We start from the raw sequence: 24,048 nt of genomic DNA on the forward strand, positions 1-24,048 counted from the left end.
CAAGGAAACAGGAAAGGCAGCATCTAGGAATTGGGAGTCTTGTATTTTATGGGAGTGCAGTCTGGACTGACAGGTCCATATTAATCTGATCTCATTGCACAACAGCATCAGCTGCAGCACACAGTGTTAACTCATATGTGTCTTTGGATGGATGTCAAATATTTCTAACTCCTAGGGACAGGTTTGCTTGATTTCTTTCTTCAGTGCTTTTTGTTTCGCTGACCGAGAACAAGTATGCAATCAGTGAAGCCAAGTTACCCTAGGTTCACACTTATGCAGATTTCAGTGCATTTTCTAGTTTGCAGAAACGCACTACAGTCCATATATCATGATTTCCTATGGATCTAGTTCATATCTGTGCGTTATGAGCTGGTTCGTTTTTTGGAAAGAGTCAGGGACTTTTTTCCCACAGCAGATTGTATTTTGTATGTAATAGACTTCAATGGACCTGCACCAAAAATGCAAGTTTTGACACGTTTTTGATGCATTTTGCATTCTTTTGCTAATTGAAAAGTATGACAATTCTGCTCATGTAGTGCGACTTTGATGTGACTTTATACTCTCTGGCACTCAAGTAGCATCAAAGTAGTGCAGGAGCCTTTATGTGGCTAAAGTTATAGTTAAAGGTTAGGGTTCAGAACCAGGGTTAGGGCCAGGGGCGGACTGACAACTCATGGGGCCCCTGGGCAATAGGGGATCATGGGGCCCCTGTGTCCTTGCCCAAACTCAAAAAAGCTTACGAAAAAGGTACCAGGGGCATCTCATGGCGCCCCCTACTGACCCCGGGCCCTCGGGCAGTGCCCGAGTTTCTAAATAGTCAGTCCGCCCCTGGTTAGGGCTAAGGTTAAAGTTAACAGCTAGGGTAAAGGATTATGGTTAAGGTTAAGGGTTAAGAGCTAAGGTTAGGGTTAAATTGTAGGTTTAGGGTCAGAGATAGAGTTAGGGGTAATTGTTAGGGTTAAATCCCCCCAAATGTCAGGACAGTACCATTATCCCCCAAATGTCAGGATAGTACAAATATCCCCCAAATGTCAGGACGGTATAAATCCCCCCAAATGTCAGGACAGTACCATTATCCCCCAAATGTCAGGATAGTACAAATATCCCCCAAATGTCAGGACTGTATAAACCCCCCCCCCCCCAGATGTCAGGATGGTATAAATCCCCCTCCCCCCCTTAATGTCAGGACTGTGCAACTATCCCCCAAATGTCAGGATGGTAGAAATCCCCCCAAATGTCAGGACAGTACAATTATCCCCCAAATGTCGGGATAGTACAAATATCCCCCAAATGTCAGGACAGTACAATTCCCCCCTCCCCCCCAAATGTCTGGACAGTACAAATCCCCCCCAGATGTCAGGATGGTATAAATTCCCCCCTCCCTCCCCCCAAATGTCAGGTCTGTGCAACTATCCCCCATATGTCAGGACAGGACAAATATCCACCAAATGTCAGCATAGTACAAATCCCCCCAAATGTCAGGACAGTGCAAATATCCCCCAATGGCCTCTTTTTGGAAAGTAGACAGCCTGAGGTGATTAGTAAGAGGCAAGGAAGTTTATTGAAGTTTTAATTTTGTTTTCACAAATTTTTGGAAAATCAAGACTTTTTTTGAAAAATAGTTTTTTTTTCACAATTTGTTTTTTATATACTTATATACTGTCACCAGTGCAGTACAACATCATCACATAACTCGTGTGGTGGTGATCAGGGATTCTGACTGGTGACAGCATGTTAAAAAAAATGAAATCATTTTTCTTTTACAGTTTTTTTAAACACACTGTGACTAGAGCAATAATAATGAAATTGATTCATTCAATGCTTACTATTGTGGCTAGTTGTAACTGGTACTGTCTGTACCATGTGATTGCTGTGACCAATCACAGAGATCAACACAATAGTACACAATGGATGGCATGAATGAATGCCATCCATTGTGTATATCTGTCATGTGATCTGCTGTGATTGGTCACAACGATCATATGGTATCGACAGCGGCCAGTACACTGATCGGTCATCTGCTGTGTCTGGTGGACACAGCGGGTGACAGATCTTACTGCAGCATGGCCCTTTCCAGGAGGACATCATATGACGTCCACCTGGAATGGTGAATATCCCGCCCGGCCATCATTTGACTATAGGCCGAGCAGGAAGTGGTTAATGTTGCCTCTTCACCGCCTGTTTAACCCCTAAAAACCTGCACCACAAACGCATGGTGAATGAGTCATATTTGATGGGTACTACTGCCTGCCCGCTGAGTGCAACAGCATTCATAGCTGTTGCCCCCGTCAACTGCCTTTAGAGCTCAAGGGGAGAAGCTGGTGGTGGGGGGCCATAAAAATTCAGCTCAGCTGCTAGCTGAACCCCCCATTATCAACAGCCCTGTGGTTAACTTAAATGTATTACCAAATGAGGTTGCTCATAACTACTGCAGAAAGATCACATCTTGATATAACACTTGCTATGTAGACACTTTTTCATACTTTTCAGGTGCCATCAGTGTTTTAGTTGATGTAGATTAAGGGCTTTATAGTAGTAAAGGATGTTGGGTGCCCCATACCTCCATTACTCTTCTGTGTGTATATAATATTCCTAAGGACCCTGGCTCATTTTCCTGCCATATATAATTAGGAAATGTAGACTGACATTTTTGTAAAAAGGATATGGGAACTGGACTAATAACAATGGGGAAAAACATAGAAAATCCTAGGTATTGTCATCATTGTCATAACAATATTTTCCGCCCAGGATATAAAGGGATAATCATATTCCTTGCACCAACTCTGAATCTGAGAGATCAAGGGGAAGTATATACTTGTAATACTTGTTTACAAGGCTAAGTAACTTTAATTTCTAAACACAGTCTTTAATCCAACAAGGTGCCTGCAATATTTTTGTTTAGTGAAATACCCAAGTTGAGCATAAGTGATTTACTACTATTGACTTTATAACCTCTGGGCGCTCCTGAACCTCTCCTTTTCCCCTAACTTCCATTTGTTTGGAACAAACGGTTTACGTTTGTTGTGGTCTTGTGCTCTACTTTATGCATGCTACACATGCCATAGCCCATAGTTCCTAGTCCATTTTACAAGCAGGCAAAAGAGGGTGGCTAGGGTCCTACATACCATAATGAATGTAACCACCCCCAAACAGAAATTCAGATCACAGCAGCAAAAAAAGGAATTTGGAGATTAGGAGAAAGCTGAGATAAGAAACCAATAGAAGGTAGATTTTTTTTCTTTAATACGTACTTGAATAGATTTCTTTATTAAACCAGTTTAGTGTCACTTTAAGTCTCAAGAGGTGTATATCAAGTATTGTACTTTATTTAATATTTATACTTTCATTGATGACATATAGAATAGCTATTTCTATACTTTCAATTTGGTGATTATGAGAGCTGCAACTCTTACAAAGAAGTTGCACTGTTGTTTCCAACCCCTCCTCTCCTTTGTCCATTGACAGAGGCTGAGAGCAATAGAAGGTACTTTTTGATCTCATTCACATGGGCATACCGATCTGTACACCCATGCGAAGAGCTGTCTTCAGCCACCCAAGGTGTACGGGTGTTCTGTGCAGGGGTGTGCAGGCAGCCAGAGTGTACATTCGTGTGGATCTGACGCACAGAACAGAATAAAGTTAGTCTTCATCCTCATCCATGCATCTTACCCACTTGGATGTCGCAGGTCAGACAGGCACCTGGCTGCCTGTCATTGATTTAAACAGGCAGTCTGCACGCTCCTGCATGGAACATCTGTGAATCCCAGGTGGTTGAAGACGGCCCTTTGCACGGGTGTACAGATCAGTATGAATGAGGCTTTAGAGTTAAAGCAGGCTATACACCATACAATTTTTTTTCCTGCAACCACAGGTTGCAGGAAAGAAAATTGCTCAGTTCCCCCATCAACACAGTCAGTGTTGATGAGGGAATCTCTCCTCATCAATCTATCCCCAGCCAGCAGAATACAATGATCACCGCTAGCGGCTATAGCCGCTGACAGTGATTACTCACAAACAGGGGCGGACTGACCATTTGGAAACTCGGGTACCGCCCAATGGCCCGGGGTCAGTAGGGGGCGCCATGAGATGCCCCTGGTACCTTTTTCATAGGCTTTTTTGAGTTTGGGCAAGGACACAGGGGCACCATGATCCCCTATTGCCCGGGGGCCCCATAAGTTGTCAGTCCGCCCCTGCTCGCGAACAACCTTACAGGCCGGTTGTTCTGAAGTCGATAGATTGACTTCAGTACAACCAGTCTACCTGCAGATGGATCGAATCTTGGCCAGTTAAGCAGGGCCAACATTTGATGCATCTATGGCCGGCTTAAGACATACTTGAATAGAATTTTCTTTAATTAAATCAGAATTCAGTGTCACTTTAAATATAATTTCATGATTTCATATTAGGCATATACTGTGTTTTGATTTTTTTTTTTCATTTTGCTTCACCTAATGTTTATACTAAATGCAAGCCTTTCATGCCACCAACAAATACGTGTCAAAAGTAGAAAACTTTAGCAGTTGACCTTTCTTCCTTTCTAGGAGTCTGATAATCAGGACGAATGGGGAGAAAACTTGGCTGGTCTTCTGACACATAAATATTTAACAAAAGACATTCTGTGCCTTCTCTTGTCCTTCAGGTACCCATGTCTCCAGAACTAGTTCTACAAATATAACAAAGAGAAAAAGAAGATGTCAGCCTCCATGTTGGGTAGGCCCTTGCAAAAACCTCTTCTAAAAATGAAGAAGAGTAAACTCTCACCCACGCTGTTTCTGCTCCACCCCAAATACCTGATGTGGAGATTGCAGTTCGCTGCTGTGTACCAAGATTAAGTTAATTGGCAATCCAGGAAAATACTGTTTGTGTACAGATACTGTGCAGCCAAGATTGTGGTCTCTGATCTTGTGATTCAGTATACTATGTAATTTCTTACCAGGTTTAATATGTAACAATTGGAGTGGATTATAAAGAGGACGTGTTGGGTCAGATTTTATAGCCTGAAAAGGAGCTTTAATAGTATGGAACGCGTACCAGTTGTTGCATTGTTTTAAAGTGATGCTAAAGTCTTAAACGTAAAAAAAAAAATAACAAATACATCATACTTACTTGCTGTGTGCAGTGGTTTTGCACAGATCAGTCCGGATTCTCCTTCTCTCGGGTCCCCCACTGGCACTCCTGGTCCCTCCCTCCTGTCAGGTACCCCCACAACAAGCAGCTTGCTATGGGGGCACCCACTGCTCCATGTGTCCATATACTGTCCCCTCTCTCTTCTCATTGGCTCTCTGGCTGTGATTGACAGCAGCAGAAGCCAATGGCCAATGTAAAGAGGGAGTCCCAGGATTATCGAGACTCCAGTGCACATCCCTGGATCGAGAGGGGGCTTAGGTGAGTATTAGGGGCAGGGCCATCTTTCATACTGATTGGACCCTGGGCAAACATTTTCTTGGGCCCCCCCCCCCCCATGAAATTTTGCTCTTCACCTGCTCTGAGACATACAATAAATAACAGCTCAAAATCAGTTTACAGCAGATCAGGCAGCAATTGCAATTGATTGCCAGGGGTTACAGCATATCATTACCGCCCACTAACTGGTTGCTAGCACAGATTACGGCTCATTGATCAGTTGCTAGAGGTTACAGCACATGATTTCTGCTTGCTGATTGGTTGCTAGAGGTTACTGTACATCATTACTGCTCACTGAATGGTTGCTAGAGGTTTCTGCACATCCTTACTGCTCACTGATTGACTGCTAGAGGTTACTGCACATCATTACTGGTCGGTTTCTAGAGGTTATTGCACATTATTACCACGCACTGATTGGCTGTTAGAGGTTACTGCACATCATTACTGCTCACCCATTGGTTACTAGAGGTTACTGCACATCCTTACCACTCACTGATTGGTTGCTAGAGGTTAAAACACTTAAATACGTCTTACTGATTGGTTGCTGAAGGTTACAGCACATCATCTCAATGCCTGCACACAATTGACTGAGAAGGTTAGGGGACCTACCAATAGACAGAAACCTCCTAGGACTCCTGGGATCAATGGCAGCTCTGGGCAGGAGGGTGTGATCAGTGGCAGTGCTGGGAGGAGGGTTGATGAGATCAGTGGCAGTGGTGGGGGGATGGGATCAGTGGCAGTGGTGGGAAAAATGGGATAAGTGGCAGTGCTTGGGGGAATGGGATCAATGGCAGTGCTTGGGGGGAATGGGATCAATGGCAGTGCTGGATGGGGATGGGAGGTGACATTTGTACACTGTCCATTAATGTAAGGGGGGGTTAAAACTGAAGACCAATGTAAGGGGGATTTACACTGATCATAAGTGTAAGGGCAATTCAGCACTTACTACCCATGTAAAGGGAAATTTACACTGACATACAATGCAATGGGGGATATTACACTAACAACCAATAAATGTCTGCACTGGCCACCAATGTAAGGGGGAATTTACACTGACCACCTTCAGAGCAAAATATACATATGAATGCCATATTGAGGTCGCTATGTACATATGAATGGCACATCCCAGCCACTATTTACATATGAATGTTGCCGTTATTTAACTACTTCATGTCCGGACACTTTTACCCCCTTCCTGTTCAGGCCAATTTTCAGCTTTCAGTGCTGTCACAATTTGAATGACAATTGTGTGGTCATGCAACACTGTACCCATATGAATTTTTTAGCATTTTTTTGAGAAAGATAAAACTTTATTTTGTTGGTATTTATTCACCACTGGGATTTTTATTTTTTTTTTTGCTATATAAATGAAAAAGTCCAAAAATGTTGAAAAAAAGTGTTTTTCTTATAAAGTTTTGCAAATAAATAATCTTTCTTCATAAATCTTAGCCAACATTTATTCAATTATCTTTTTAGTAAAAAAAAATAACCCAAACTAGTTTATAACCAAAAATTATAATTTTTCAAAACAATTTTTTTTACATTTTTATTTTATTTTTTATATTATTATTTATGTTTTTTTTTCAACATACTGTCACCCTAGCAGTACAGTGTCACCATAGTGACACTGTAGTACTTGTAGGGGTGATGAGAATTTTTTTTTTTGCAGCCATAAAGGCTGCAAAAGCAATCATTTCTCCTTCTCTCTGGCTGCATTCTTGCAGCCATTGAGAAATACTGTGTGAGCTGTGATTGGTCACAGCTTGTCACATGGTACAAGGCTGCTGTGAATAGCCTTGTACCATGTGATCTCTGTGATCATTCACAGATTTCACATGTAGTAAGCAATGATGTCAGAAAGTGACATCTTGCTTACTACTATTCATGTGATCACAGATTGGCCAATCAGTGATCACATGATCGGGACCTCACACAGAGGTCCCATACAGTGATCGGTGTTCCTCTGTGTCCTGCGGACACAGCGGGCACCGGATCGCGGTGCCATGCGCTCCCAGGGAGCGCACACAGTTCAAAATGGCGGGCACCATTTATGAACGGCAACCCGCTCCTGCACTGCTCCCTTGCGGCCGTTGATGTACATGGGTCGGATGGGAAGTGGTTAAATGTGAATGCTGACACTGTCTGCACATGGCAGCAGAGCAGGCGGGCCTTTGGCAGGATTCTTGGGTGGTAGAATGCTTGGGTTCGACCCACTGCACTTGTGAATATAAATTGGGACTGTAAGTCTAGTCAGAGAGCGTGGGTAGCCAGTAACCTAAAGATCTACTGTGAGAAAAGGCCAGTTCACTTCCCCGGCCCTGGCTATCTCCCCAGAACCCCAAAGATAAAGACACCTGGGAAAGGCGTGGGGATCAAAGACGAATTCTCCTGCGCTCTAGGACTCAGACAGGTGGCGAATAGATGGAACCAGGCCTGGAGAAATCGTCCACCAATGCATAAAGGGCTGTTCGCCTCCAAAACAAGGCTGGGGAAGCCCGATCAATACTGCAGAATTAAATGAAAACGAGAAGCGCACCAACCTTGCGCATTACCTCAGTAACCAAAATTTATTAATTGTAAAAAATATACTCACAAACAGCGAATGATATCAGGCATGTAAGTCCTCACAGGGACTTGAAGATAGCGTGAGTCCCATCAAGGGAATGGGTGTTCAGTATATCTGACGCGTTTCGAAGGGGGTCCCTTCTTCATCAGAGCTAACTGAACTGTGAGTGCTCTCTCCTATATATACTCCTGGACTGATCATGGGCCCTCCCCTCTGGGTTGGGCAGTCTCAGGTTAGTAGGAGGGGCCAAGCCGTGGGGATGGTGCAACTATCTTGTACATCCTAAAGGCTTGGGGTTTGCTCATAGTCAAGAACTATTGATCAGGATCTGGTAGGACGAGCTCCCAATGACATAAGCCCTGTGTAGCCAATGATAATGTCAGATTCAAATCCAATTTATGGCACCGGATCATGGCGTACAGGGGTTAAGGTGGGCCGAGGAACATGTGTGTTTGTTTACTCTGTGTATGTACATTGGGATACTACTGAAGACAAATAGCAGTACACCTCAATATTCTAATTGTTAGTGGGGTCAAATCGATGTTCATTCAAGGAAATTTGAAGGAGTAGGATGGAAAATTTTTCTTGAATGAACAAATTTCTAACTGTGAATGTGGTTTACATTCAGGAAAGTCCAATCACTCCAAAGCAAGAATGTTAAGAACAAAATGTTTTTTAACCCCTTTACTGCCAGGCCCTGTACTCAACTTTTAAACCCAGCTGGCCAAACCATTTTTTGCAATTTTGTATTGCTTTTTTATTTTTACCTTACAGCTTTCAGAGTTTGTAAAAGACCCCAAACCATACATTTTCTGTAAGCACATGAGCAGTAGAATAAAAAGAAGGTGCTACTGATTTTTAAGACTGCGATATTTGTGCAAATGTTTATGAAAGCAATATTTTAGCTGATGTATAAATGTATGAGTTAGCGAGCGCACCAAGTAAAGCTGCTGATGCACAAAAAGGAACCACAAAACCTTTCTAAGAATATGACATAAAAATGGGGTGTGCAGCGCTATACAAATAAAACACACTGTCACAAGTAGGACAAAATATGACAAAAAGTCCTATAAACTGAGTAATATACAGTCCAAGGTGATGTGATATCAGTCCAAAAAGGTATATTCCAGTGATTGAGTATGAATGACTTCAATCCAAATGGGTATATTCCAACATCCTAACATGAAGGTGTAGAAAAATTGCCCACTCACCGGAAGTGCAATTTAATATGAACATAGAAATTCCATGAAGCCGGAAGTCCCGTGAAGGTACAGCCTGATGATAAAGGTGCCCTCTGGTGGTAAATGGGGTGACGGCTGCCAGAGATGATGGTCTGGACCTATATCCCAAATTCTCCTGCCTGGGTGAACTTCTAGAATGCTGGGCTGAGATGTGAAGGCTCAGTGCCAGGTAATAGAGATGGAAATGCTCATGGTGTAGTATCCCCCTACAGGAGACGTGTTATTACACGAAGAGCGTCTAGGAGGAGCCTCTGCATGCCTTGACGTTACGCCACCGGATCAGGAGGTCCGGTGGCCATCATTTTTTACCCACTGGTCAGTGCATTTAAAGAGCTCATTCACACTATATCTGTATAGGTACTTTAACCCTGTACGTGTATTATTTTATCATAATGATTTTTACCTAATAAATACATTTCATAATACTACACCATGAGCATTTCCATCTCTATTACCTGGCACTGAGCCTTCACATCTCAGCCCAGCATTCTAGGAGTCCACCCAGGCAGGAGAATTTGGGATATAGGTCCAGACCATCATCTCTGGCAGCCGTCACCCCATTTACCACCAGAGGGCACCTTTATCATCAGGCTGTACCTTCACGGGACTTCCGGCTTCATGGAATTTCTATGTGCATATTAAATTGCACTTCCGGTGAGTGGGCAATTTTTCTACACCTTCATGTTAGGATGTTGGAATATACCCATTTGGATTGAAGTCATTCATACTCCATCACTGGAATATACCTTTTTGGACTGATATCACATCACCTTGGACTGTATATTACTCAGTTTATAGGACTTTTTGTCATATTTTGTCATACTTGTGACAGTGTGTTTTATTTGTATAGCGCTGCACACCCCAATATTTTAGCTGAAAATGCACTAAAATCATTATTAGCAGATAAAAACACAACAAATATTACAAAATTCCTGCTAAATTCCTACTAAATATAAAAGCTTAACCTGTCAATTTGTCAGTTTTAAATTGCACCTTTTTGCAAATTGGTGAAAATCAAAACGTACACAAAAACTTCTCTAACAATCTGGAGGTGTTCATTTTTCACTTACAACTTTCAGAATTTGTAAAAGAACCCCCAAATCATATATTTTCTGAAAGCACATGACCAGCAGAATAAAAAAAGAAAGAAAATGTGCTACTGTTTTTTTTTTTTTTTAGGCACCACAATAGTTATTTGCACACAAAACCACAACATAACTTACAAAATTCATGCTAAATTCCTACTAAGGCCTTGTTCTAAAGCATATGACCATGGAGGGCCATGCTTAACTGCAAGTCAGGAGCAGTGGCTGTCTTGATGCAGCCACTGCATCCCAATTGATAAGGATGGGACTCCCTGCACAGGAATGCAAGGAACACCTGTGCATTCCTGTGCAACCACTAAATCCCAATTTACATCAATTGGACTGCCTGTATTAGGATGCACAGAATACCTGTGCATCCCTGTGCAGCTAAACATGGCCTTGCTGTAGTATGCCGCACGCGAATGAGGCCTTTGGCCTTGTTTAAATTTGGGTTGTGCGGTTATGTTGCGTTTTTGCCGCCTGGCACATGGCCCCCTTAAGTTGTAATAGACAGTGAACAGGGTGATGATGCCATCATTCTTCAGAAGCAAGGGAGATTTAGATGCATGTTTTTTTATTTTTATTTTGTAGAAGTACATTTTTTTAAATAATTTTTTACTTTTTTTGTTGGGAGGGGGCTTTGGAGAGACATCAGGGATCTAAACAGACCTCTAATGTCTCTTTTTTTAAACAGAGAAAGGGACTGAAGACAGCTGCTCTGGAGAGACATTCAGGGCTGCCATTCATTCTGAATAGCACCCCCACGCATCTCAGCCCACAGTGTGATCATGGGTGTGGGAAAACCACATGGTCAAAAGACCATGTGATTTCCCTGCAGATGCATTTTGGAAAAGCTGCATATACCATTCTTTTTTTTGCATGAAACGGCAGCACGGCAGCCCATTCAAATGAAAGGGTTGCTGTGCCTGCGTAAACATGTGCCACACGGCCCGCACTAGTGTAAACGTAGCTTTAATATTTTTTACATTTTTTTTTACAGTTTAATGTATTTATTTTTGTTAACTAAATATATTATAGAGTGGGTAAAATAAGTATTGAACACGTCACCATTTCTATAGCTAAATATATTTCTAAAGGTGCTATTGACATGAATTACTCACCACATGTTGGTAACAACCCATGCAATCCATACATACAAAGATACCATAACAAATAGGTTCAGAAATGAAGTTATGTGTAATAAAAATGAAATGACACAGGGAAAAAGCATTGAACACATGTAGAAAGGGAGGTGCAAACAGGCATGTAAAGATAAGACACCAGTTGAAATCTATCAGTAATTAGAAAGCAATCCTGCCCCTTGTTGGTGCAAAATCATATCAACTGGTTCAGTCTCAAATGATGGCCTATAAAAAAGGTGTCTCATTATCAAGGTGTCACACAAGAAACATCTCATGATGGGTAAAAGCAAAGAGCTCTCTTATGAGCTTCGCAACCTTATTGTTGCAAAACATACTGATGGCATTGGTTACTAAAGATTTATAAACCTCTGAATGTTCCAGTGAGCGCTGTTGGGGTCATAATCTGGAAGTGGAAAGAACATCATTTCACCATAAACCGGCCACGACCAGGTGCTCTTCGCAAGATTTCTGACAGAGAGGTGAAAAGAATTAATCAAAACAGTTGTCCAAGAGCCAGGGACCACTTGTAGAGAGCTTCAGAAAGACCTGGAATTAGCAGGTACACTTTTTTCCAGGAAAACAATAAGTAATGCACTCATCCGCCATGGCCTGTACTCGCGCTCACCACACAAGACTCCATTGCTGAAAAAAAAGCATGTCGACGCTTATTTAAAGTTTGCTGCATGACATTTAGACAAGCCTGTGAAATACTGGGAGAATATAGACGAGAACAAAATTGAACTTTTTGGATGCCATAATACACACCATGTTTGGAGGTCAGATGGCACTGCACATCACCCCAAAAACACCATACCAACAGTGACGTTTGAAAGTGGGAACATCATGGTGTGGGGCTGCTTTTCAGCATACGGTCCTGGCAAACTTCATATCATTGAAGGAAGGATGCATGTAAAAATGTACCAAGACATTCTAGATAAAAATCTGATGCCATCTACCAGGATGATGAAGATGAAACAAGGGGGGACATTTCAGGAAGACAATGATCCAAAACACAAAGCCAGGGAAACTCTCAACTGGTTTCAAAGAAAGAAAATAAAGCTGCTAGAATGGCCCAGCCAATCACCTGACTTGAATCAAATTTATGGAAAGAACAGAGTTCATAGAAGAGGCCCACGGAGCCTTCAAGATTTGATGACTGTGTGGAAGAATGGGCCATAATCACACCTGAGTAATGCATGTGAATAGTTTTTCTATACAGGAGGCGACTTAAAGCTGTCATTACCAACAAAGGATTAAATAAATTTCAGTTAGCGTGTTCAATACTTTCTCCCTGTGTCATTCCATTTTGTTACACAGAACTTCATTTCTGAAGAAATGTGTTTTGGCTTCTTTGGGGTCAGTTCACTAAGAGATAAATACCACATGAATTTTTGAGTTAAAAAATAACTCATGTGGTATTTATTGCAAAAGTAGTCAATTCAGTAAAAAATTTTTTTTTATATTTAGCACTTAAACTGTCCATTATTTTTGGTGTTTTTTCACTATTTTTTTTTGCAGGCTAACACTGCACCAGAAGGCACATAGCAATTTTGTGAAACTATGAAAACATTCTAGTGTGCTTTCATTCAATAAATTATCTTTCTGATGAAATGTTAAAATTTATTTTCATTCCTGAGCTCAGTTCAAAACATTTTCACACTGATACATTGTATACTTTTCACTTTCTAGCCAGTGCAGAGTTCCTCTAGTTGCCATTTTGTACATTTCTAAAATACCATTAAACACCTGGTGATTAATAACGAACACCTGTGTTTTTTTAATGAATTGACTTTACGTGCCAGCTCCCATATATGCGGATTAGATGCGGAACCGTTTCTAAACCACATAAAATCCTGTCCTGAACTGCTGAACAACTACTGTATCAATTAGCTGTGAAACCTGGGCATCAATCAGCACTCAAGTGTTACTAAACCCATGACCCTGCATTCACTATATCTGATCTCCCACATTACAAAGAACATGGACGTGCAATTATTTTAGTAAATATAAACTGCTAAATACCTTTTCTCATCAGTAGCTAGAGAGGTCTTATGACTGCTGTCAGTGTTTAGCAGAGAACTGGTTAAAGCTTGTAGAAGGAGTTTTCTTTCTGCTGTAGGAGGATGCAGAACCCCTGAACTCTGTCTGGATAGTGCTAATTGGCCCTGTGCTGATCACATGCACTGTCCTAAGAAAAAAAAAACTTTCTAGCAATACACACGAAACTGAGCATGTGCAGATTGACTCCACACGATATGTCCTATCAGGAAATAAGAGGGGGGACACTGGAAGAAGGGAAGGAAGTCAGGATTAAACAACATTTTTACACAATGCTGAGTATTAACCCCTTAGCTTCCACAGTGAGTATATCAAGCATGCTTTACTGCATATAAAGACTGATTTTACTGCTGTGGGTTTGGTAACACTTTGATGATTTATTTGATTTTTGGCACTAGTTATCTCACTATTTTAACACATGGGCGGTATTTACCTCACATTCAATATTTTACTTAGATGAATTGACTCTTTTATTGTCTCGTGATATTTCCAAAAAAATTAGTCATGTGACCTTCAAATTGCATGCAGCAACCTTTAATGAATGTACCCCTTTGTATTTATGGATTGCATGGGTTGTTACACACATGTGGTGAAAGGCAGCACAGTGTCTAAATGGTTAGCACTTCCACCTGGCAGTATTAGGTTGCTGGTTCAAATCCGCACCACCTGCCTAGAGTTTGCATGTTCTCCCTGTGCCTGCGTGGGTTTCCTCCAGGTACTCCAGTTTCCTCTCACACTCCAAAGACATGCTGGTAGGTGAATTGGATCCTGTCCAAATTGGCCCTTAGTATGTGTATGTATGAATGTGAGTTAGGGACCTTAGACTGTAAGCTCCTTGAGGGTTAGGGACTGATGTGAATGTATAATATATATGTAAAGCACTACGTAAATTGACAGCATTATATAAGTACCTGAAATAATAATAATAAAAAAATATATATATATATATATATATATATATTGTGGGAACTCGCTTCAAGTGGTAGAGCTCTTCTTCAAAACACAGCAACTCGCATCTGTTAAAGGCCCTTTTTGGCCAATTTTATTTACAAGAAAGTTCAAATAAACAAGAATTCTTCCCACGCAGGGGTATCCATCATCAAGCAAAACAATATTCAGCCTCCTGGCTTGCAAGCAGTTTTAAGTCTGCCTCCTGCAGACTCTTCCCAAAAGGTTCTTTTGGCACCCAGCGAACCTTTAGCACACAGCTATTCTGTAGCAGCCCCTTGCTGCTTTTGGCTGCCACCTCTCCTAGGTGTAGCCCACCTGACTCCAAGGCAGAGACTTCCTGTCTGCCGGGGTGGAGTCCGCCTGACTCCTAACTGCTGGGGTGGAGCCCAGAACTATGGTCAGGACTCTATAAAAAGGCCTGCACACACCTGTGCAATCACTGTGCTGGGGGTTCTCAAAACCCGGACCCCGGATTGGAGATTTCATCCCTCCCAGATCTCTTCGAAATCTCCAGGCTCCAGATCCCAAAACAAACTTAATAAATAAATGAGGAAACCGAAAAGTCAGTTTCCTCTGCAATACATTAACTCTCTGGAGCCCCTCAACCTGCCTGGTTGAGAATCCAGGGTTTTCAACTGGAGTTTGACCGTGGCAGGACACCGCACTGCCACAATATATATATATATATATATATATATATATATACATTTTTAAAATAGTGCTCAGCATACATAAGTAAAATTTTAATCACTATCTCAATGAACACAAGAACAATTTCCATAATTTGACAAAACTGAGTTTTATAGAACATTTGTTTAGCTCATTACATGAAAGTAAGTTTAATAATATAACTTAGATTACAAAATCTTCAGTTTTACTCAAATTAGTTGATGCAAAAATGAATACACCCCACAACAAAAACTACTACATCTAGTATTTTGTATGACCCCCATGATTTGTAAGGACAGCATCAAGTCTTCTAGGCATGGAATGAACAAGTTGACGACATATTGCAACATCGATCTTTTTCCATTCTTCAAGAACGACCTCTTTTAGAGCCTGGATGCTGGATAGAGAATGATGCTCAATTTGTCTCTTCAGAATTCCCCATAGGTGTTCGATTGGGTTCAGTTCAGGAGACATACTTGGCCACTGAATCACTTTCACCCTGTTCTTCAGAAATGCAACAGTGGCCTTAGATGTGTGTTTTGGATCATTGTCATGTTGGAAAAGTGCACAACGACCAAGGGCACGGAGTGATGGTAGCAATACTCTTGCAATATAAAGCAGTACATCTGTGAATTTATGAAATGAAATGCAGCTCCCCGACACCAGCAGTACTCATGCAGTCCCACAGAAGGACACTGCCACCACCATGTTTCAGAGTAGGCACCATGCATTTTTCTTTGTACTCCTCACCTTTACGGCACCATACAGTTTTGATGCCAGCAGTTCCAAAAACATTTATCTTGGTCTAATCACACCAGAGTACAGAGTCCCAGTGGTCTTCTTTTTCAGCATGGGCCCTGGCAAATTCTAGGAGGGTTTGTTTGTGCATGGGTTTAAGGAGAGGCTTCCTGTGTGGACCCATGACGACATCTGTGGTCTAAAGACAGTCCCTTTCTCTGTAGCCTGAGCTGCACTGAAGATGAATGAGATAGGAGTCTGTACAGACTCCTATTTGATTCATAAAATGAAAACATAGTATTTACTATTTTTCATTAACATACTGACAGATAGTAAAAACAATTAATTATCTGTCAGTGAGTAATGAATACAGAGGCATACTGATCGCTGTCTATATTCATTGAGGAAAGAAGAGGGCTGGTAAATAGGTTTACCAGTCCCCCGCACCCCCCCCCCCCTCAGGAAAGGAAGCCCACCCTCCAACCTGACAGCAATTAGTCAGCGGCTGCAGCCAGCAGAAGGAGGAGGAGGGAGGAAGGAGCACCCCAACACAAGAGAGGTGGGGGGGGGGCATCTGGGCTTGCATTCAGATCTCTCTGTGGCTGCCCTGCAGCACTGAAAGTCAGCGGGAGAGGCAGAGGAGGAAAGCCAACAGAAGGATCACAGTTTGCGAGTGGGGGGGAAATCGGTATTGAAGGTGATGGAGTAAGCAGCAGGGCAGGCAGGGTAAGGCAGTATGAGGAAAGGTTATAGGGGGGTGGGGGGCACTTTAGTTGTTAGCACAGGCAGGTGGAGGGGGGGGACACAGGGAGAGAAGCGGCAGCAGGGGGCATCACATTTAATAGTGCTGGAATGCAGGTCCAGCTAGAAGCAGTGCTGTTGGTCCGTACGCTATATGGACTTGGCAGTGAAAGGGCTAAAGGATAAGTTCACCTCTATGCGAAAAATAATAAATGCATGTTTTATTTGCAGGTAAAAAATGTTCATTTATTATTTTTTGTTGCAGGAGCCTGTAAAGCTTTGCACCAGCATTCAGAAGATCTCTGGTGCCATGCAGGTCTCCTGAAGACCTGTCAGTATATCTGCTTGCCCACATGGGATGTACAGGCAAGCAGATACACTGACAGGAAGCAAACTATCACAGCGCCGTGGTAGTGCATTGAGATCTACAAGCCAACAGCCGCTAAGGCTGTCGGGACTTGTAGTTTCTCATTCACAGTGAATAAGTGTCACTTCTGAGTGGGCGGAGCCTTACACAGCCATGTTTTCTTTAAATCTGGCAACTAGTGGGACGGGGAGGGTAGATCCCCCGCAAGCTATCAAAACGGGAGAGCAGGGCCTGGTCTGATCATGTTACCTGAATATGGTCAGGGCCGTAGATAATGGGGTACCACTGGTCCTCCTGTATGGGGCCCAGGCAGCTGGGTGCACCGGATGTGGGCAGGGAAGGTGATCAGCAAGGCAGTGGGGGAAAGGGGGGGGGCAATTACTGGAACAGATCCCTTGTATGGCTCTCTCTGCAGCAGTTGAAAGCTGGCTTCTTCTCCTCTGCATCCCACTGGCTTTCAGCTTCAGTAATTGCCGTCCAGATGCGCCCATCACCCTCCCTGTGCACCATACATTTCCCCCTGTTGCCCACATCCCCTTGTGTGCCCTGTGGATACTCTGAAATGTGCTCTAATCAGGACAACGCAACTCATAAATGTAGGCTATCTTTAGTAGTGAGAACAGTAATCTACAATCAGACACACCCAAAATGAGCTAGGTGTAGCTAATTACAAATACAAATTTACCTGCTAAATGAGAAACTATCATAAAATTATAATTAGATGTATTGAACCCAGAAGCAAACATTAAATATATTGCAGCATACCAGTCCTTAAATGAGGTGGATGCATTCGTTTTCTTTTTTTAGGCTTTTCCCCTATATTTTCACCTGGTGATCAAGTCTCTCAATGGAGAAGCAACAGAGACACCTTAGGATTTATTTACTAAAGCTGGCTCACCCAGAATCCCGTGCACTTCTGCATAGAAGCCAATCAGCTTCCAGGTTTTATTACTATAACTTAATTGAACAAGCTGAGGTTAGAAGCTGATTGGCTACCATGCACAGCTGCTACAAATTCTGAGTGAACCAGCTTTAGTAAATAAATGCAGGCCATAGACAGTGCGAAAATCGGCCGATTTTTCGCACCGTTAGTGGGTTAATTGGTCGGCCGTTTTTCAGGGTTTTGGCGCTTTTTTTATCGGTAAAGTTGGAAAAAAATCGGCCGATTTTCCCGGCAATGATGGGCAAATCGGCCAATTGTTTTACCAATAAAAAATTTGCGCATGAGCCGTGACCTGCAAGAAGAAGAAAAAAGAAGAAAAAGAAGAAGTGAAAGAAGAAGAAAAAGAAGAATTCCAGTCCGCTATTATATTTTATATTAAAAGTATTGCGGTTGCAATAATGTATCTATTTGTATCCGAATAAAAACATCTGTATCCGAAATGGATACAAATAGATACAATGTTGCAACCGCAATACTTTTTCATGTCAAATATAACAGCGGAGCTCTCTGCAAGGGTCAGAAGTAATTAAATGCCGGCCGTAGACAGGACGAAAATTGGCCAATTTTTTTTTACCATTGGTGGTAACGTCGGTCTGAACGACCGATTTTTCTTTTTTAAAACGGCTGGTTTTCAACGTCTATGGCCTGCATTAGTCCTCATGCACACTGGACATTTTTACAGCGGCTGTTTTTGGCTTTTGATGTTTTTTTCTACAGCCATTAAACCCCCCAGCATGTTATCCTATGTGCCCATGCACACATAGACTGTAATCAACATTTTTTGGCAGGGATGTTTTATGTCAGGAAAAAAAACCCAGGACTAGTGGGTTTCTAGAGGAGTTTTTTTGCTGTAAAAACACAGAAAAACGCTGCAAAGTGGCGTTTTTGGACTTTTTTCGACCAAAAAAAAATTTTTGGGGTAAAAAAAAAACTAAAAAACATAAACATGGAAAATGCCACTAAACGCTAATGCAAAAACACTAAAAAAGCTGAAAAACGCACGTTTTTAACGTGACTTTACACTGCTAACATTACCAGCATTATCAAAAAGTTCAGTGTGCATGAGGACTTAGGTTCCATGCGCACTAGCATTTTTTTAGCTCCTAGAAACTGTTAGCATTTTTTTCTGCTCCTAGAAGCTAAATAGTGTTATCCTATGTGTCTATGCACACTACTTTAGGCTATTAGTGTTTTTGGATCTTCAGCTTCTAGGAGAAGAAAACAAAATAGTGTTTGTAGAGTTTTTTGGAGCTGTTTTCCAGCATAAAAAAACACTAAATGCTGCTTAAACGCTACTAACAGCTCTTTTTTCTAGCTTTTTCTATGTGTACTGTAAAAATGCTAATGTTCCTTAATGCTTCGAAACGCTACTAAAAACCGCTATTACCAGCGCCTTTTATCCAGTATTTTTTTTTAGCTTAAAAAAAATGCGGGTGTGCATGGAGCCTCAAGCTAGCCATAGTCAGATCGAAATACGGCCAGTTCTACAGGCACCGGCAAATTTTGGTCAGTGTGCGGCTGCTTGACAGAAGTCAGTCGTTTAGGGGACATGCTGCAAAAACATGGTGTATAAAATCAAGCACCTGGACATGCAGACTGCTCCTACAAACATTTTTGAAAGAATGAGTCGCTCTCAGGAGCTCAGTGAATTCAAGTGTGGTACCGTGATACATTGCCTCCTGTGCAATAAGTCCATCGGTGACATTTCCTTGTTACTAAATATTCCACAGTCAACTGTTAGTGGTATTATAACAAATTGGAAGCAACTGGGAACAACAGCAACTCAGCCACGAAGTGGTAGGCCACATAAGATGACAGAGCGGGGTCAGAGCATGCTTAAACAGCAGAAATTGCCAACTGTCTACAGAGTCAATAGCTAAAGACCTCCAAACTTGGTGTGGCCTTCAGATTAGTGCAACAACAGTGCATAGAGAGCTTCATGGAATGGGTTTCCATAGCCTAGCAGTTGCATCCAAGCCTTACATCACCAAGTGCAATGCAAAGCGTCAGATGCAGTGGTGTAAAGCATGCCACCACTGGACTTTAAAGCAGTGGAGACGTGTTCTCTGGAGTGACCAATCACGCTTCTCTGTTTGGCAATCTGATGGATGTGTCTGGGTTTGGCGCTTGCCAGAAGAAAAGTTTGGTGAAGAGGGGATTATGGTGTGGGGGTTGTTTTTCGGGGGTTGGGCTTGGCCCCTTAGTTCCAGTGAAGGGAACTCTTAAGGCGTCAGCACACCAAGACATTTTTATGCTCCCAAATTTGTGAGAACAGTTTGGGGATGGCCCCTTCCTGTACCAACATGACTGTGCACAAATCAAGGTCCATAAAGACATGGATGAGCAGGTTTGGGGTGGAGGAACTTGACTGGTCTGCACAAAGTCCTGATCTCAACCTGATAGAACACCTTTGGGATGAATTAGAGCGGAGACTGTGAGCCAGGCCTTCTCGTTGGACATCAGTGCCTGACCTCATAAATGCGCTTCTGGAAGAATGGTCAAACATTCCCATAGACACACTCCTAAACCTTGTGGACAGCCTTCTCAGAAGAGTTGAAGCTGTTATAGCTGCAAAGGGTGGGCCAACTCAATATTGAACCCTATGGACTAAGACTGGGATGCCATTAATGTTCATGTATCTGTAAAGGCAGGTGTCCCAATACTTTTGGCAATATAGTGTACTTTTTTACCATACGAACCAGTGCGGGCAAATACATTGTGTTTGCGACCAATGTTTGAGGTGTTAACTTTGCATTGACACCTGCTGCAGATCGCAATGGCAGTGCAATTGGAATCGGCGTGGGAAACTGCATAGGAACACGGTTTTCCTGCACCCCATTCACCAGACAAAAATAAAAGAATACTAATGCAGCCACTACATCTAAGTGGGGAGCTGCAATATATTCAATTCTTGGTTTTGGGTTTAATACTGCTTTAAGATCCACACTTAAAAGAACTGTAGATCTTATGCCTTTATTCACTGATGCAGCTTTTAGATCATCCTATCATCGAAAAGGAGCTTTTAAGAACGCACACCTGGATTCCACGGTATCTGATCTAGTGAAAAAAGTTACATTTTTCTATTGTGCAGATGTTGTTTTGGTTTGTTACCAAAATTCAGAATGATCTTTTTTTTCTTATTATTTTAAAACCTTTTAAAATTGTCCGTATACATACCTTTTTTCCCTCCTGTTTCTGGCCGGTCACGTGGAATCCCAGGGACCTCCAGCAAGCTTCTCAGTCCTGTAGAGAACAGTGCTGCCATTGTAACCATACCTCCAACTTTCCTAAAACAGGAAGGAGGGACACAATGTAGCACAATGTATGTAAGCACAGGCCACAACTCTACCATATCCCCAATTAGGTGGACCACGAGGAATTAATATACTAAAACAATTGGTTAAGCAGACTTTACCACTACTTTTCCTGTATAATGGCTTTTCATAATAACAAATGCAATAATTTAAAGGCCAGGTAAAATGTTTATTACAGTATATTACTGCTAATAAAGTACAGTTACAGAGATCTATGCCATGGACCAAGGGATTTGCTCCTAAAAGGGGCGGTAATAACAAAGGGATATGTGTTGCTTTTTGTGCTTGTTCTTTCTTCTTCCTCATGCCTGTGCTGCAGGCTCTGTGTGAAACCGCCCTTGCTCCTCCCCTGCCCCTCCTGGCAGAGAGCTGAGCCAACCAGTGAGCAGAAGACTTTGAGCCAACTGGAGCATGAAAGAGAGGACTTGCTGTGCCGTAGTGGATTTAGGGAATGTGGTTCACAAAGGGGTGCTGCACCATACTTGTTAATGGAGGCAAACAGGCTAAGGACTTAAATTCCTACAAATCTTTGCACCCGGAAAAGTTTCACTGTTTTCCCAAATTGTTCCAGATGGAGGCAGTCTAAGGAAGAGAGTGGATCAGTGCCTCACATCTGAGGGACCAAAGCTATTAGAGAGGAGCTAAGAGGACCTGTTGCTGTGCCTGATCACACACATCAGGAATAGGGGATGTACCTGCAGGAGGCTACTAGAGCTGCCTTCATAGACTGAGTTGAGAGAGTTGCTGCATCTTCAGGATCTGAGCTGAGAGACTGCGGTCTATTCTTCAGAACTGCTGATTGCCTAGCCATTGGGATCTGTTTAGTCACCTGCCAGGAAGTGGTGAGCTGAACTACATGTCCTAACCACCCATCACACTGTTAGCCCAAACAGAGACTAATTCTACTTAGCAGCTGTGCCTCTGTTGTCTACTAACACTCGTAAAGGGTCAGTGTACCACCTAAAGAAGGGCCCTACCAAAAGAAGGGCAGCATTGGATATCAGGCACTAGGAACTTTCAGTCATGTTCAGAGGGTATCCGATTCACTGGAATCTCAAACACCCACACGCCATAGGCATTACATGCATGTGCACAAGGATCTGTTTACCTTTTGCTAGTTGATGCCATTACAAAGACTCTAATTGCATCTGTCATAGTTAATCTTAAAGTTGCTATAGCCTTTGAGTACCAGTTAGCACGTCATTGACCAGAGTGCTTTTATAGCTCTATAATTCTCTGTTTGCCAATTTATACCGTGTTGCCATATTAGATTGATTTACTGATAAGCTTTTTGTAACCTTATTCCTGTGTATTCTAAAAGCCATTAGAGAGGAGCTAAGAGGACCTGTTGCTGTGCCTGTTCACACACATTAGGAATAGGGGATAAACCTGCACATGAGGCTGCTAGAGCTGCCTTCATAGACTGAGTTGTGAGAGACTTGCTTCATCTTCACGATCTGAGAGACTGCAGCCTGTTCTTCAGAACTGCTGATCGCATAGCCATTGGGATCTGATTAGTCACCTGCCAGGATATGGTAAGCTGACCTACATGTCCTAACCACCCATCACACTCTGTTAGCCCAAATGGAGACTAATTCTACTTAGCAGCTGTGCCTCTGTTCTCTACTAACACTTGTAAAGGGACATTGCACCACCTAAAGAAGGGCCCTACCGAAAGAAGGGCAGCATTGGATATCAGGCGCTAGGAACTTTCAGTCACGTTCATGGGGAATCCGATTCACTGGAGTCTCAAACACCCACACGCCATAGGCGTTACAGTCATGTGTACAAGTATCTGTTTACCTTTTGTTAGTTGATGCCACTACAAAGACTCTAGTTGGACCTGCCTTAGTTAATCTTAAAGTTGCTATAGCCTTTGCGTACCAGTTAGCGGGTCATTGACCGTAGTGTCTTTATGTTTCTACAATTCTGTTTACCGATTTATACCGTGTTGCTTTGAGTTGCCATAATATATTCAATTGATTTACTGCTAACTGTTTGTGACCTTATTCCTGTGTATTCTGAAAGGGTGGTAGACTGCTAACCCTTAAGCCCACAGGTGTAGACGGCTTTAGTATATGACCAAGTGTGTCAGTGGGGACCAAGGAGTTTAGTGTCATGGCAGAACGTAGGACCCATATTCACCAGCGGCTACTGCGGGGGAAGCTCTACATGTTACAATACGCATTGGTAAAAAAAAAAAACGCCCAAAACTCACCTCCTGAAAAGGTGTGGGAGCTTCTTTTGGTGCGTTTATTGTGCATTCAAGCAAATAGGCTGCCCTTAGCTGTTGTGCAAAAATATCACCAAAAAATGTGCGAAAATAAACTGTGTGAATGTGGTGCTTAGGAGTGAATGGGGCCTAACAGGCCAAACAGCCCACATGAACGAGGCCTTCATCAGCAAGCACGTGTGCGCACAAGGTACCGATCTGGCCTCCTCACTGTCTGGGGGAGGACACATCCAAAGTAACTCACTAGAGACACGAGGCTCTACCAGCTCCGACCACTCCAATGACGTCACAGGTCTGACACCGGGACACAGCAAAAGTTCTATGAAAGGAAAAGATGGGCGGGGCAAAAGGCTCATGGACGGCAGACGGTGGGCGGGCGCGAAAATTGAAACGGTGTCACCAAAGCGAGACACAGGAGATAAGGAGCGGAGATCTAATATACAAGCTCCGCCCCCTGTATCATCTGTTGCTAGGAGGGCAGACACAGCACAGAGAGGTTCCCTGCCGCAGCCAGACACCGCCCACTCAGCGCCGCCGGACTTCCCCGTGACGTCAGCGGCGGTTCCCTGCGTCAGGCGCACTGCGCTCCAGCCATCT

At 42.7% G+C, this 24,048-nt stretch overlaps 1 long non-coding RNA gene across 1 annotated transcript; it reads right to left on the reverse strand.

The window, feature by feature from the left end:
* Positions 1-3,221: 3,221 nt before the first annotated feature.
* LOC149474424 (uncharacterized) lies at positions 3,222-23,966 on the reverse strand. Its single transcript, XR_016306088.1, has 3 exons — positions 23,696-23,966; positions 21,082-21,191; positions 3,222-4,663 (listed from the first exon to the last, which is right to left on the reverse strand). It is a non-coding gene; the product is annotated as an uncharacterized LOC149474424 (long non-coding RNA).
* Positions 23,967-24,048: the final 82 nt, after the last annotated feature.

Source organism: Staurois parvus, unplaced genomic scaffold, assembly GCF_062004578.1.
Source record: "Staurois parvus isolate SC_StPar_1 unplaced genomic scaffold, SC_StPar_1.0 ptg000005l, whole genome shotgun sequence".
NCBI lineage: Eukaryota > Metazoa > Chordata > Amphibia > Anura > Ranidae > Staurois > Staurois parvus.